Below are 14,788 nucleotides of genomic sequence, written 5' to 3'. Positions count from 1 at the left end.
TGTGCCATATCTGATGTGATTAAATATTAAAAGCATGTATAACTAACTTTTTCCACAGCCATGAAATATTGATCTTCCTCCCCACAAATATATATATTATAAGCCTTAGGTGTATTGATTTAATAAACTTATTTCTTACAAACATATTATGTTTAGTGGTTCCAGTCAAGTATAAAGTTAAAATCAAGATTGCTTGCTATACAATAAGGGAGATACAGTATATAATATTTAGATAAATATTAGCTTATTGTTACTGCTGCAACTTTAGGTTGGGAAAATAAATATATAGTCAAAATAATAGTCATATTAAAGTTGCATCTGCCGACTGAATTGACAGGTGGTCGTCAAATTAGTTGATAAATGACAATTGCTAATTGATAAGAGTTTCCTCATCCTAGTTAAAATAAGGGTGAGTTTTTCTCTGGTTCGAGTGAGAAATACCCTCTTACTCTGGTTACATCCTTATAAGGGTGGTTACAGACCAAGAGGCAGTAAGTTTGAACTGTATGACAATTATTCCAGCTTCAGACTAATATAGTTGAATTTGATCCTATCTAGGATGTAGATTAGATTACCTAGTCTAAGGTAACCATAGATAATGTGTTACAGGATATTAATAGAGAAAATAGCTAAATTAGCTGACCCAAATTATAGGAGTTAAAATAGGAAATAAAATAAGTGACTAATATTCAAGTGAGTGTTAGTGCATGAAGACCATGTCACGTGATGCAGGCCTCAGGGAGGAGAAGAACATCCGCCCACGAGGAAGGAAGAGCTACTGAAGGAACACGCCCACAACACCATGATCAAAGTCTCACATGAAGTGATAAAAGGGAAGACAAAACGAAAAACGAGGTCTTTTTCAAATGTCTCTTTCTTCATCTGATCAATTTCAGCTGCTAGGAAAGATAACCAGAATCTGACCCGGAGATCTCTGATTGGTAATCTGTATCACACTTGATTGGCTCTGTATCATGATTTATGCAATATTTTCTATATAAAATAATATTCTAAATATCAGAATTGCTTGTCATATTGGTTTTTCATATATCTGGAATTTATTGGATACGCTGGAAAGGTATTAACATCTGTCAACACCTTCTGACCGGTGCGGTCAGTTCTGTCCAGATTGGACCTGGCACCGGAACATCCTTTCCCTTCAAATGGTGACCCCGACGTGATTCCAGAGACACTCCAAAGGTGACAGCATTCTGACCAGCATTCGGAGAACAGTGGTTTAACAAATCCCGGGAGAACATCAATAAAAGGTGAGCAGATTACCTTTTTAATAAAAATATCTGTAATTGGCTATTTCTAAAAACATTGTTAAATCTACTGAACTCCACAAATGCTGTAAATATCAACCAAATTTAGGAAAAGATACAGAGCTTTTCAGACACGGTTGGATCCGGTGAGGGTTCGAGTCCCAAGACCGGCATGCGCGTGTGAGGAATATAGACCAAGACCACAGCCCAAACAGGTTGGAATCCTGTCGAAAAGCAGAAATAAGTAGAGACTTTCTGCCTAGGAAGACGTTGCGAGCTTCCTAGAAAAGAACCAAGGCTGGGTATCCAGGCCCGCTTACAGAATCGGCGAGTTCTAGACCTCTGAGATTACCGGAATCACAGAGGAGCGAAGTATATCGGGTTAGAAGTCCCGTTTCAAGCGCGTGTGAGGGAAATAATTAATTTTCTCAAGACCATAGCCCAAGACCGAGCGCGTGTGAGGGAATTCATTTTCTCAAGACCAGTAGCCTTAAAAAGGATCGGCGTATCCTAATTAACATTTGTAGTAAGAGTTGTTTGGGAAACTGTGGGGGCTGGGTCGTCTGCAGCAGCAAATTCAACCGTTAGGACGGTGCTCTGCAGATTTGTGTGGAAATTGTGGGCGGGATAGTGTGTTATATTGAGTACTGTCTCAAAAGGAGTAACATTGTGCTGATTTAAGTGGGAAACTCCCTTTTTTGCAGCGCTACAGGTTATCTGTAGTAGAAGCTTCTGCAAGATTATTTCAGTACACTGGCTGAAACAGGACCACTCCACCTTTGAGACAGTAGTATCGGAAATTGCATTCAGTACGAAATCATTTCCTCTCTGGCAGTACATTTCTCATCAGGAAGAAGCACAGAAAAGTGTACCAAGTAACAAAATGGTGAAGACAAAGTCAACTTTTGGAGAGCAGTGGAAATCAATAGTTAAATATATACTTATGTCTACCCCACTAAGACAGAGAAAGAGGAGACCCTTAGAGAAAGAGAGGAGTTAGCCTTCCTAATTTTAGACGGCGATAGAAAGAGGCAGATGAAACAGCTGGACCGCAGACAACAGGCAGTGGATGAAAAGATTTCAATAGTGAAAGCGCAGATGAGACAGCAAGGAGTGTTCAAGCGTCGGCTGAGTGATGAGGCAGGAAGTGTAAACAGCCGTAATGGAAGCGTTCAAATTCCCCCATTTTCTCCTTTTACCGGTTCATGTGAACCACATGTCAATTCAACCAGGAGAGAGGCCATGAGTGAGGTCTCAATACAGCAGGAATATCATTCCCAAGGAGAAGAGAAGGAAGAGAGGAGAAGATGTGATGAGATTCAAGATTCAAGATTCAAGATTTTTATTGTCACTCCATGGTACAAGTACCACGTGTGAAATTCTTGTGCAGTGGACTCCGTTTACGACATAGTACAAATAGGCAACAAGCAATAAGTAATAGGCAATAAGAAATAGGCATCAATAAGCAATAAGACAGCAATAAGGCAATAAGAAATAGGCATCTTATAAGCAATAAGACAAGTCGGTGGCTTATACGACAGTGGCATATTCATTGCACATAGGTGCACATGTCATGTGCATACGTTAGACGTGTTCAGACATTCCAAATTCGACGTTTTATACATACATGTGCAAATAGCATGTACCTTATTAAACATACACTTAAATTTACAATTAAACGTTAGGCACCTTATTAAACATACACTTAAATTTACAATTAAACGTTAGGCATCCGTAATAGTAGCAGCTGCAGTACGGTACTGCGGTACGACTACTGCACTATTTGTGCATATTTAGGAGTCTCGTGGCCTGCGGGAAGAAACTGTTCCTCAAGCGATTTGTGCGTGTTTTTGGAACCCTGTATCTCCTCCCTGAGGGTAGTAGGGAGAACAGGCTGTTGTGGGGATGGTTTGTGTCTTTGATGATCTTCAGGGACCTCCTGAGGCATGAGTTGAGAAGAGCTTTGATGGAGCGCACACAGAGAGAGAAAAAGAGAGAGGCGTGTGTAGGGGGTGAAATAGGGGAGGACTCAGAATGGAGCAGTGATGAGGGAGGAGTTGTAGGAGGACAGTGCAGCAAAGACCTGATCTATTACTCAGATGGGGGGAAGGGGGAGAAAGAAGAAAAGAGAGAGGAAGCAGTGCGGTTCAAAGGAGTCATGAGGAGGGAGCCTAGGTCTAGAGTAACAGGCCCACACGTCAACCACTCAATGACGCTAAGGAGGAAGAGGGGGAGGGGACCAGCAGCACATGGGCAGGAAACAGAAAGTAAACCTTCACTTCAGGCACCTCTAATGGTGAATGCACAGAACCCAGGGGGAGTTTTGATCTACACACCATGGGCTATCAGAGACCTGAGCCTATTGGTAGATGCTTTGCCCAGTTTGAGACAAGGGGCTGCCCCCTGGCTGAGGGAGCTAGAGAAAAAGACTGCAGCCTCGCCTCTAGCTATGGCGGACATGCGAGCCCTAATTATGCAATGTGCCGGAGCAGGCGACCTCCAGCAGGTAGAATGCATTGCGCAGACCACACTAATCCCTGATGGGACAGCATTCGGCCCGAGCAGACAGGCATGGGGAAAGGCCCTCCGTGAGAAATTCCCGACCACCGCAATGTCCGCTGTAGTAATGTTCGAATGCAAGACGGATGAGTCACCCGAAGACTATATGGCCAGAATTAAAGAGAACTGGGAGACTCAAACAGGAATTAACTTGACACATGACGGACACAATGCCACAATGTTCAGAGGACAGGTGTTATCCAGCCTGCCCACTCCAATTAGAGACAAAATGGAGAGCGTACCCGCTCTCCACAAACAGCCGTTTGGCATCTGGGAAGATCATCTGTTACACTTTTTAAAAGAGGCAAAAAAGATAGCGATAAAAGATCAAAGTGACATAAAAGAACTCCAGACCAGACTGCTTAAGATGCAAATAAAAAATGAGGAATTAAAAGCCACAGAGGGGAAAGAGAAAGGGAAGAAAAAGGGCGCAGACGGTGTGGAGAAAGACCAAACACCTGAACCAATGATGGCTCAGCAGGGGTCATATTATTATGGGCCACCACAAAGGCAATACAACCCAGGAAATGGGGAGGGCCGGCCTCCAGTACTCGGGGTCTCCACCTGGTGACCTTTGCTGCTATAAACTGGAGGCACGGTTTACTTTATTTTGATGGTTGAATTAATTTGATTCATCGGTCTGGGTGGGTTGATTAAATGCTGGGTTAGGAAGTTCTGCATAGACACATAGCGAATAACTGACATACGAAATGTTTGCTTAGTTGACCAATTGCCGAATGAAGGCTTCGTTGAGTAACTTGAGAATTCCCTCTGTTATCTCTATAAAGAACTAACACAAACCCAGGTAAGATACACCAACATTTTTCCGTTTGAGATGAGCGACACATAGCTAAATTTACTCTGGTTAAGGGGAGAGGGTCAAAATTTTGTCTATGAAATAAGACAATGACTTTTTCAGGACGGACTGTTCTGGGGTGCATTTGAAGTACGTGAAACAATGTTAACTGTCACTGTTCCATCTAGAGGTCTTGCCAGCCTCAATGCACACAAGTGAACTGGGAGGTCTAGCCAGCCTCCATGTAGAGCCCTCACACACAGACATGTCACAAGCCCACAAAGTCAGTACATTGAAAGCGCTGTAAGCTTTAAAATGCACTCCCAGAAGCCATCTAGTCTAAGGGGGCAGTCATTGCGACCAAATGTAAATGATTGGGGAGGGTACTCACATTTCAAACATCATCTGCCGGAGATACTTATTGTACTAATGACTCGTAATTAAAATAGTTTGTCTGAAAACAGGGAACTTTCACACAAGCACTACACTTAAGCTAGTTCAGTAAATGACTAGAGAGAAAAATCAGTGTCATGTCATGGAGAGATATTATATTTGTTATAGGTTTGTGTTGATTCTTTTGAGATTACCATTCTGATCTTTCGATTCCAATCTTTAAGATGTGGTTTTTATTTTTGCATAATGGCATCTAAGCAAACTTTCCATGCACTCATGGTCTGCAAATAGGACAAGGGGGCGGAGTTTGGAAACCGGGGTATGGGTCTGGCCTGGGACAAGAGGGAGAATATTAATAGTGAAAAACTGAGGCACGAATAGGTCAAGTTGTGTCGGAGCTGCAGGTTGACTGTGTTGTTTTTGTGTACACAGGAAGTGGTGACCCAGGGGAGCCAGGATAGATATTGTAACAGTTATATTACTGAGTGAACTTGTGACCATAAAGGTCAGACTGAATGTTTGTCTTTAGGAGTTTTCAACCTGTCCTACTGAGGTCGAGCTGGAATGGTAAGTTAACGATTACTTTTAAAATAACTCAAATTACAGTGCTAATATATTACATGTTATGTTGCAGGAAGGGATGGAGCTGGACCGTCCAGCGCCGCAGTGGGACGAGATAATTGAGTAAGGTTCACACCTATAAATAGGTGTGAAAGGGGGATTGATAAGATTTCCCCCTTTTTATTGATACCAAACATTTCCTCATTTAAGCACCTAACAATGAAAGCCTAAATTGATAACAGTTCTCTCTCTGCCTGTCAGTGACTTACAAGCATTTCCTCATTGAAGGCCTGTGTGCGATGTTGAGAAAGCATACGTGAAAATGAAACTAAAAATAGGAGCGGGCTGCACACACACACACACATAGCCACTACAGGGATGATGTTTTCTTTGAATCTTTTGCTCATATGAAAGAGGACTGTGGAGATAAGGTCAAAAACTCCTGAAATAATGTCATTGTTTCAGCACCAAGAATGTTATATCTACAGTTAGAAGGTTTTAGCCAAATAAATATGATAAATGCATATTATGCTTATATATATACTTATTTGATTTATACTTATTTTCATCTTGAAATGCATATTGTGCTTATATATCCTACTGATTAAATAAGTGTTTTTGACATCTTTTATAAAATGAACTTTAAAACCTGTTCAATAAACCATACACCCTGTACGTTGAACTTTCCCCTAAAAACCATGACCTTTGTACATTTCTGCACCCTGTGCAGAATGGAACATTAAGCTCTTACCCAAAGTTCAGTGATGTGTATTTTTTCCATCGAGGCAGGACAGGTGCCGATTATGTATTTGATGTGGTTTTAACGTCATGGCAACAGCGCTTCTTGCAGAAACGTATCTGCAGAAAAAGACGTCTGTAAGCTCTTTAAAGCCAGACAGGAAAGGAGCTGTGGTAGGTGTCGCTTCCTGCCTAGAGAGACAGGCAGCAGGTCGTTGCTGAGAGGGAGTCAGCCTCTCTCTCATGTGTGCCATATCTGATGTGATTAAATATTAAAAGCATGTATAACTAACTTTTTCCACAGCCATGAAATATTGATCTTCCTCCCCACAAATATATATATTATAAGCCTTAGGTGTATTGATTTAATAAACTTATTTCTTACAAACATATTATGTTTAGTGGTTCCAGTCAAGTATAAAGTTAAAATCAAGATTGCTTGCTATACAATAAGGGAGATACAGTATATAATATTTAGATAAATATTAGCTTATTGTTACTGCTGCAACTTTAGGTTGGGAAAATAAATATATAGTCAAAATAATAGTCATATTAAAGTTGCATCTGCCGACTGAATTGACAGGTGGTCGTCAAATTAGTTGATAAATGACAATTGCTAATTGATAAGAGTTTCCTCATCCTAGTTAAAATAAGGGTGAGTTTTTCTCTGGTTCGAGTGAGAAATACCCTCTTACTCTGGTTACATCCTTATAAGGGTGGTTACAGACCAAGAGGCAGTAAGTTTGAACTGTATGACAATTATTCCAGCTTCAGACTAATATAGTTGAATTTGATCCTATCTAGGATGTAGATTAGATTACCTAGTCTAAGGTAACCATAGATAATGTGTTACAGGATATTAATAGAGAAAATAGCTAAATTAGCTGACCCAAATTATAGGAGTTAAAATAGGAAATAAAATAAGTGACTAATATTCAAGTGAGTGTTAGTGCATGAAGACCATGTCACGTGATGCAGGCCTCAGGGAGGAGAAGAACATCCGCCCACGAGGAAGGAAGAGCTACTGAAGGAACACGCCCACAACACCATGATCAAAGTCTCACATGAAGTGATAAAAGGGAAGACAAAACGAAAAACGAGGTCTTTTTCAAATGTCTCTTTCTTCATCTGATCAATTTCAGCTGCTAGGAAAGATAACCAGAATCTGACCCGGAGATCTCTGATTGGTAATCTGTATCACACTTGATTGGCTCTGTATCATGATTTATGCAATATTTTCTATATAAAATAATATTCTAAATATCAGAATTGCTTGTCATATTGGTTTTTCATATATCTGGAATTTATTGGATACGCTGGAAAGGTATTAACATCTGTCAACACCTTCTGACCGGTGCGGTCAGTTCTGTCCAGATTGGACCTGGCACCGGAACATCCTTTCCCTTCAACCCCCAGGTTAACCATGGCACCCACCTTTCTGCCACACACCCATACATCACCCTGTGACACAAGCAAAACACTAATGAGGGTTTCCAAATTCCAATCATGGAAGTTGGAAACCCTCATTAGTGTTTTGCTTGCACCTGTGTTTACATTGCCTTTTCGACGCAAAATGGCACCCGTGAGGAGGGTCTATTACACAATTGCACACAATCCCGACTGATCACCTCCAAGGCATGCATGTGCAACTCTTGTGGTGTAATAGTAACACGTCCATCCTGGTGGAAGATTCAGGTTCAATTCCTGGTGCGAGTGTGTGACTTGTTGGTCAAATCAGTCTTTCATTCAAAGGACTTTTTATTGTGAGTTGGACACACACAGCCCTCATCCATCCACTCCACATCCTTATGGGGTCATCCCTATGTTCCTGGGGTCCTATGTTCCCCGGGTCCTATGTTCCCCGTTTTTGTGGGACCGGGGAACATAGAACCCTTTCTATGTTCCCTGGGAGAGGTTAGGTTTTGGGTTAGGGTCTGGGGGAGGTTAGGTTTAGGGTTAGTGAAAAACGGGGAATATAGAACCCGGGGAACATAGAACCCGGGGAACATAGACATGATCCCATCCTTATCCTTAAGCACTTAGAAATGATCAGAAAGTATGGTTGACTTTGCACATGTGTGGAATGCTTCCCTACTAACAGGTGTAGTGTTGGCGAACGCAGCCCCAGGTCTGACTCCTCTCACCAATCACCTAGGCTCTGAGTATATACGACATCCATGAGCATTGTTTTCCCTCTCACTGCTGCCATTTGCCCTGTTCAGGCTGACAAATTGGGTCCTAGAGTGCTACATTGTTTTGTTCAGATGGCTAACCCCCTGTGGGTGCTCCTGTCTGTTTTGCTGTTGTATGACTGTTTGTTCTCCCTCTTGCTCCTCATGTGCCCTGATTGGAGGTATGTAGGCAGATACTTTGGGAAAGAAGCTATATTGTGGTCTTCAAATGTTTAACTTTTAGCTTCCTTGCTGGTGACCCCTGTCCATATCTTCATAGGCTACTCGTAGACTCATTACTAACAGTGGTGAGTAGGCCTTGAGTAAACACTTTGAAATAGACAGTATTTTGTATTCAGGTGGATGACTATAATGACAATAATGTCTCTTTTGTAGGTCTCCACCTACTGCTATAACTTGTCTAATTATTTGGTTTAATCTTGTTTGTCGTTCTTTTTCTGTCTTTGATTTAGTGGAGCTGAGTGCCAGTCATCTGCGAGGCAGGGAAGGCGGGGATGCTAGTAATTCCGGGTGAGGACCCTTCACTGTGGTTAAAGACACCGGGACACATGATTGGTTCACCTGTTTGCAGTATGAGTGTGTTTAGGTTGCTGTAACTTAATGTATGGTGAGTATTGATTGCACCCCTGGACACACCCTATAGTCTGGCCTCAGCCTACTCCAGTTTTCTATTCTTTGCATTACCAGTAGCCCAATGAAATTGTAAAACAATACATTATTAAAATAGTTTTGTAATAAAATTATGCTGTTACTACTTAAATCACATATTGTGTTTATTTACTGACTGTTACTTTTAGTTTTTCAGCTACTTTCTTCAACATTCTTATTTGATGCATGGTTTTCAGGATTTTTAAACGGGAGGCTCCTCGCTACCTCTCTGACTACTTTTGTAAAGTCAGTGAGGTACATGGCTACTCCACAAGAGGAAGCACCTCCAACATTGTTCCCCCCAAATTTAAAACTTTAAAGGGTAAATGTACCTTTTCTTACTCAGCAGCTATTTTATGGATCAAACTCCCTTAGAGTATAAAGACCCTTAATTCCAGGTTCTCTTTTAAGCTTGCCTTGAAAAAATGGCTGGTTGGCTCCCAAATGGGTTCCTAACCTTTTATTTTTTTTCTTTTGTCTCCTGTATGGTCGCAGTTTTTAAACCCTAGGTAGGTCTTTGATTTATTATATGAGCTGGTCTCTATCTTTTTATTTATTGATTGATGCATTTTTTGTTTGTTATGTAAATAACCATTCAGTCAATGACTAATCAGTCATTGAATGTATGGTTGTGTGTAAAATGTTTTCATTGTTTGTGTTGTTGTTGCCCGCGCACACACGCGCTCTTACCTGTATACATATTCACTCCACTTGTCCCACACAAATGACCACATGGAAACAAGCCCTTGGGCTTTATTGTGTTTTATTCCTTTTGATCAATATTTTTTGTTGTATTGTCTTGTACAATTCTGCTATTATTGTATCAATAAAGTTATCAATCAATCAATCAATCAAAATAAAATAATTTATTTTGAATCATGTCTCTGTCCCCTCAGTTGGTTTTCTATCTTGTTCATATATCAAGTTATTTCCCCCTCACTCCGCCACTATTTGGCGCAGTCGGCATGGATCACTGTTAAGGCAGAGACATGTAGTCATTTTTAGTTTGTATACCGGTTCATTCTATTACATGTAATTGTACTGTAATGGTTTGTGTGTGGCAAAACGGGAGTAGGTCCTGGACGGATCCCTCAACTGCCAACCAGTGCTCTCCTAATCTCTTCTGCTCTGTTTCCTCATGGAGGAGGACAAATCTGCTCGTATGGTGCCCATCTACAACATATTAAAAGGGCGGAGCGCTACTATGTTCAGAATACCTTTTTTATGATTATTAATATGACATAATAAAAAAAAATCTATTTTTTTTGTTTTTTTGGGTATATGTACGTGTAACCACTCTATTGAGTGTAGAATTTGACGAGAAATCCAACGAGACCACTCCCGCGTCGATCCGGGCACCGGAAGTGGTCGAAACGCGACTTCCGGTATGTGGGCGTGGTTTTGACTTCCGTTTTTTTGTGGGCGGAAAGAGGAGTGTGAGAGGAGTTCCCACAAGAAATTTCAGCCCCCTAGGACTTATAACCTAGGAGTTATAAGCAACCCTAATTTCAAGATTTTTAAACGATTGCGCCTCGATAGCTCCTCCCCCCTGGGGACCCCCGGTCCCATTTTCACAGGGTGTACTCTATAATAGGGGGGCTACAAGCTCCAACCGAAATTGGAGCGCCAGGACCTCCAGGGGAGTTGATTGATTGCGAAGCTTTCAGACTGATGGAAGGTGTCAGGGTTGTACAGCCTGACAGCTTCCATCAGTCAGAAGCCCTCGCTATCAATCAACTCCCCTGGAGGTCCTGGCACTCCAATTTCGGTTGGAGCTTGTAGCCCCCCTATTATAGAGTACACCCTGTGAAAATGGGACCGGGGGTCCCCAGGGGGGAGGAGCTATCGAGGCGCAATCGTTAAAAAATCTTGAAATTAGGGTTGCTTATAACTCCTAGGTTATAAGTCCTAGGGGGCTGACATTTCTTGTGGGAACTCCTCTTGAATTATGGATTCAGCTGGCAAAAAACCGGAAGTTTTAGCCAGATGTTCAAATATTGAACTGCATTTCTACATCCAAGAGGGGTCAGAATTTGACGTACAGATACTGAACCTGATTTGCACATTACGCAGATGTCTAAAAAAATATCCTAGCCAGACGTTCAAATATTGAACTAAATTTCCACATCCAAAAGGGGTCATAGTTTGACGTCCAGATACTGCACCTGATTTGCACGTCGAGCAGATGTCTAAAAAAATATCCTAGCCAGACGTTCAAATATTGAACTAAATTTCCACATCCAAAAGGGGTCATAGTTTGACGTCCAGATACTGCACCTGATTTGCACGTGGAGCAGAGGTCCAAAAAATTACGTTCAAACATTGAACTATATTTAGACATCCAAGAGGAGTCGTAGTTTGACGTCCAGAGACTGAACCTGTTTTGCACGTGGAGCAGAGGTCCAAAATATGACGTACAAATATTAGACTACTTATTTAGGTCCAAGAGGGGTCGTACTTCGACATCCAGATAGTGAACCTGATCTGCACGTCGAGCATACGTCCAAAGAAATGACGTTCAAATATTAGACTTCATTCCTACATCCAACAGGGGTCATACTTTGACGTCCAGATACTGAACCTGATTTGCACATCAGTCGGACGTCCAAAGAAATGACGTTCAAATATTAGACTACATTTCCACATCCAAAAGGGGTCGTACTTTGACGTACATAAACTGTACCTGATTTGCACGTCGAACAGACATACAAATAAGGTCCTGCACCGACCGACGCAATATAGACATGATATGCACGTCTGGTGGACGTCTCATGTTTGCTGGGAAGCAAGGGGCTCCTGGCAACTTAACTCCCGGGGCCCCCCTGCGGCTGAAAATGGAGGCCAGCTCCATTGCCCACTCCTCTCTGCCAGCCATGTTATTTTATAAGCTAGAGAGGCCTGGGACTTTACAAAATTTAAGTTTTGTTGTGAAAAACTCTGTCAGAATTCTAAACCAGGTTAGGAGTTTTTTGAGTCTACCAGATGTTTCTGTCCACACGCCAATTTGTTTCAAACACTCTTTTTTTTAGCTCCATAGACAGAAACTATCATGCCTAGAGTGAGAATGTGCTGGTTTCCATCAAAGACCTATACATAGATGATCATTTTTGCATCCTTTGATCTACTGAAGAGGAAGTTTGAGTTGCCCGGCATGAACTGGCTCAGATTCCTGCAAATCAGAAATTATGTTCGGTCCAAGATTCGTAACTTTGAAGCACTCCCAAATGAACATGATTTTTTCAATGTTTTGCTGAGCCCTCCTCACTCTAGGCATCTCATCTCCAGATTTCTATATCTGTTTGACGACTACAATACTGTCTGTGGTACAACTCTGCTCAGTTAATAGCAGACACCAGTTGATCCAATTTAAAGTCACTCACCATCTTCACTATTCCAAGCATACAGTACATTACACAGGATCTTCCCTTCTGTCTCACGGGGTCAGCTCGCCATTCCGAAGTGTCGGCATTCCGATCATTGACTTCTATGCTTTCGGAGAGGCGGCCCTTTTTATCTCCAAAAAATGTTCTGCCGAGAGGTTAGGTTCTGGGGGAGGTTAGAATTAGGCGTGGGGGGTGGGAGAGGTTAGGTTTAGGGTTAGGGTCTGGGGGAGGGTTCTTTCGCAATGGCGAGACAGATCTCAATTTTGTCGGAATGCCGGTATTTCGGAGTGCCGACATTTCGGAATGCCGAGGTGTCCCCCTGTCTCACCACTGTGTGACAGGTGTCAGGTGTCAGAGGGCACACTATCTCATGCCTTCTGGTTCTGCTCTTCACTAACGGGATTCTGGGCCAAAATATTTGACTGGTACTTTAAGGCCTACAAAATAACCCTTCAGCCGGAGGCAGAACTTGGGCCTTTTATTTGCGACCCGTTTCTAGCCTACCTCGATGAGGTTAGGGGTGACGGGTGACTCGCCTGGCTGGTTTCTCAGGACCCCATGCACAATATCTCCCACAAGCACTTATGCGGCTGGTAATCATCTTGTAATATTGAATATTGATAATATATGTATGTTTTTGTTTTTATTTTATTTTCCTGTGTCTGAGCGTGTTCCTTTGTCTTGTATGTGCATTGTTCTAAAATATTTTAAATAAAATATTGAAAAGAAAAGTGTAATGATCCTTTAGTCATTTCGAGTTTATAGTGAGCCTTCCAGGGTCTTTGGAGAACCGATGAAAGGCATGTTGTTTACGAGGGGTCAGCGTGACATCACGACACTCGGATATGCCACCCAGAACCGCAGCAGTATGAGTTGTGCCAAGCAAACGTTAATATCTCAAACTGTACATCACATCGCTTATATTTTGACATTCTGAGTGAGAGCAGAGGTAGCTCAAGTGTCTGATGTATAATATATGCGTGTCGTGTTAAAGTTGTGTGAACTGTCGCAGTTTTTAAAATGAAGTGAATTTAGTCAAAAGCACAGCCTGCTAGTAGTGCGAGACACTCAAGGCTGGCTCCATAGAGTCCCGTTATAAGCTGCTGTTTGTTCACAGTACCAACACTGATCCCTTGTGTTGAAGAGGATATGAAAAGCCTCTGAGGAGAGAGAGGAGAGGCTCCATGCCAACTCTGTGAGCGAGGCCTGACTACATGGCCAGTCACTCTCATTTCTGAATATGCCTGTAAATCCAATAGTTATCAATCAAAATAGATGTATTAACTAAGTATATATTTTAATATAAAGTTTACACAATGGCACTGCTTAACCCCAACCCTCAGCATGTCAGCTTCTGATTCAGTATTCACTTTATTTGAAGTCACTGATGTAAATGATCCACGATGTCTTATGGATCTGCAATAATTACATGTATTTTCTGTGCCTGATATCATACATATAAAAATATGTTTATGTCAACATTTTGTGAGGGCTTCCAATAAAGAGGAAGGAAGCAGCGATGGTCTAAACTAAGTTAGAACTCACACTGGCAAGGTGTGAGTCACTGTGAATCACTGAATAGAGCACAGTCTAGTGGCTGTAATCAATATGTTTCTATTTATTGATGAAAGTTGAGCTGTTTGAACTTTGTTGGTTGTTATTTTGACAGTTTGATAGTGTCTGATGAGGTTTCAATCTTTATTTTAGTGATGAGTACACTCCTCTACCAAGGACACGCTCAAGGTGATGACACGACACGTCTGCAAAACATGACCAAGTGTTTCAAATTTGATATAACTCAAAACAAAACTATTTCCAGTATATATATTTTTTATCTTCTAATTGTGTAGTGCTGTATGTGTTTGTGTTGTTCTAATAGTGTAGTGCTGTATGTGTTTGTGTAGTGAGAACAGATGCTGAGCTGACCCTTGAACCCAACCGGTCACCTGTATTTACTGGAGAGTCTGTTACCTTCATATGTGACATGAAGGAAGGAGACGGAGAGGACTGGACTTATGAAATCTACAGAGATGGTCAAATATTTGCCAGCTCTGAGTCTATACGTTACACAGTCCGTATAGAATCAGGCCACAGTGGTGAATACCAGTGTACTGGTGTTCTCAAAGGTGACAGAACCCATACAAAGGAGAGCAATAAAGTCACCCTGACTGTATCAGGTAAGTCATCAAACTTATTATCACTCACTACCATCTTTGTTTAACTTAACCTAAAGTAGTGATTCTCAACCTAGGG

This window comes from Poromitra crassiceps (genome assembly GCF_964638095.1).
Source record: "Poromitra crassiceps genome assembly, chromosome: 7".
NCBI classification, from domain to species: Eukaryota; Metazoa; Chordata; class Actinopteri; order Beryciformes; family Melamphaidae; genus Poromitra; species Poromitra crassiceps.
Note: the sequence above shows the minus strand (reverse complement) of the source record.